Source organism: Octopus bimaculoides, chromosome 26 (assembly GCF_001194135.2).
Source record: "Octopus bimaculoides isolate UCB-OBI-ISO-001 chromosome 26, ASM119413v2, whole genome shotgun sequence".
Classification (NCBI taxonomy): Eukaryota; Metazoa; Mollusca; class Cephalopoda; order Octopoda; family Octopodidae; genus Octopus; species Octopus bimaculoides.
This window is the reverse complement of record NC_069006.1, coordinates 12,799,005-12,801,885: the sequence shown is the minus strand read 5'-3', so window position 1 is coordinate 12,801,885 and position 2,881 is coordinate 12,799,005.

The following is a 2,881-nucleotide window of genomic DNA, read 5'->3' as shown; positions in this document are numbered from 1 at the left end:
TGAAGGCGCATGGCTTAGTGGTTTGGGTATTTGGCTCACGATCGTAAGGTCGTAAGATTCTCGGCTGTAAGACCCTTTATTTTACATAGGTCCACTCCACTCATCTGGCAAAAATTAGTTGTACCTGTAATTCAAAGGGCCAGCCTTATCACATTCTCTGTGTGACGCTGAATCTCCCCGAGAACCATATTAAGGGCACACGTATCTATAGAGTACTCAGATCCTTGCACATTAATTTCACGATCATATTGTTCCGTTGATCGGATCAACTCGAATACTCGTCCTGGTAACCGACAGAGTACCAGTTTCATACACGCGCGTGCGTGAAGGGATTCTACACCATTTCCGTCTTCCAATTTCACTCCCAAGGAATTTGTCGGCACGGTACTATAGTACAAGATACTTGTTCAAGGTGGAACTGAACCCGAAAACACAAACTCTGTTTCATAAATCATAGCTTCTTCGTTCCAAGATTTGTTTAAAGGGTATCCATCAGCCTATTTCCTGCGATGCACGTAGCTTCAGTTTCATTGGTGTGTGCTTGTAAAATTGGGTTTTTCAAATTAGTGGTACAGCTATAGTTTAATTCGAAGTTATTCCGTTAAGATTTTTTCTATATTTATAACTGGTAGGGAAGTGTTTGTTTGTTAAGTGTTTGGTTGTTAAAGTTAGAAAAGTTCTTTTTAGATTTGATAGTCAGAACTATGATATCATGGCGCTTTTTCTTAACAGGGAGTTGGCTGCAGTGGTAATTATTATCCTTGAATCCACGAAACACCAAAATATTAAGTAAAGGAATGCTTTACCAAGGATTTCTATATTGAAAGACAAACTCCTTTCTGTTGTTGATCCCAGCCGAGTACACCTAACCATCCCATCTTTTTAATCTAATAACTAGTATCTAGAAGTACATTATCCTGGGTGATCTTATATAAAGACGATATGTTGTAATTTGGCTGCTATTTCAGGCAGGTCGAACGACTGCTGCCTGATAGCCATCTTTGGCACAGAGACAATATCGTATCCTGTCGATTAATGAGATCTCTCTATCTAGCAGCCATCTTTGACAGGGAAACGTTTTAATATAGGATCATATTGAATTCATAAGATAAGACGAGCACAGAAATAGCAGGTCGTTTTAACCCACATCACGGATGACCAACAATTAGAAATGCTGATCAAAGCAGAACTCATTGCGGCAATTCACCACCACCGCCAACAACAACCACATTATCATCTCATGTTTTCGTCACCGTCACGTCACGCTTATCATCTTCATATCCGATATACTGTTTTTTTTTTTTTTTCTGATATAAATTTGTTTCGGGGTTCCAGTCGCTGTTTTCTTTCTTTTTTTGTTGTTGTTATTTTTTGTCCGTGTTGTTCATATTGCTGTTGTTCTCTAGATATTGTTGTTGTTGGCCTAGATTTTATTGTTGTTGTCTATTTAGCTGTAGTAGTAGTAGTAGTAGTAGTAGTAGTAGTAGTAGTTGTTGTTGTTGTTGTTGTTGTTGTTGTTGTTGTTCCTGATCCAGTTTGCAGGATTGACTGATGATTGATCAGCGTGACGACATTAATTTAAGCCTGATTAATCCCCTATATTTACTGATCACCAGCTGTCCATCAAACGTTAACGAAATCATTTGAGATTTTCACCACATGAAAAGATCAGCAGATTTCGCTACAAAATAACACAGCATTGCTTTGTTTTCATCTTCGTGTTGTTGTTGATGATGGTTGTAGTAGCAATGGTGGTGGTGGTGGTGGTACGGAAATCTGACCTTTCCCCTTACATCGTTCCGAATTTTCATCATTCTTATCCTTCGCTCTCTTCGCCTTGCCGTCATGTGCGTTTACGTAAAAGATGACGGGATGGTCACGCCTAGAACGCTTCGATAATAGGTATGCCATAAGTATGCTGGTCAGGGACAACTTGGAGCCAACCAGCAAAAACAATCTTCTTCACCTCCTCCTCCTCTTCGACTTTGTTTTCGTCCTTTCCTACACTTTTCTCGCCATTCACTTTCTTAGGCTTTACCAGTCGTTCCATTCGGTAGTGGTGGTCGTCACCATCCTACCCACTAACTCTACCCCACTCTCCCTCTCTCCCTCTCTCCCTCCCCACACCATCTACAATTGATGCGAGCCAACCATGTCACTCGACCTCCGCGAAATAGCCACCAAATTCCCTCAAATCTCACCCTGTCGTCTAAAAAACGAAGGGCCACTTTGACCAATTTAGACATGCACAGACGAAAGACAGGATGGTCACTGCTGGGATATCTTTGATCATATGTCTGCTAAATCAAGGTTGACCGGGAGTAAAACATCACCAACAACAACAATAACAATAACAATTTTCAGGCATTATGTATCTAGGGGTAGATTATACAATTTTTCTTTCTCTAAGACGGTAGAATGTGACGTGAGGCAGAGTTTTTCGTTTAGCTGTTGTTTCTAGCATGTCGAAGAACCACGAAGAAGCTCCCCCGTAGGCTAGTAGTAGTAGTATTAGTAGTGGTGGTGACTTCAACAAGGGTAACACCGACACCACCTACAGCAGCAGCAGCAGCAATTACAGCAATCTATATCGAATTCATCTTACTAATCATTTTTACTAATAAATTTAAGCCGGATCTATCTCACCGCCCTACAACCAGACTTTGAAATGCCAACCGAGGTTAACATGTTGTTATCGTTGCTGGTGGCGATCACTGCCGAGAACGTAGGTGTGTGTGTGTGTGTGCGTGTGTGTGTGTGCGTGTGTGTGTGTGCGTGTGTGTGTGTGTGTGGAGATATTTGAATTAATCGTAACATTACATAACATTATTGTATTAAATATTCTATAATTGTCCTATATTATTATATTAATTATGCTATA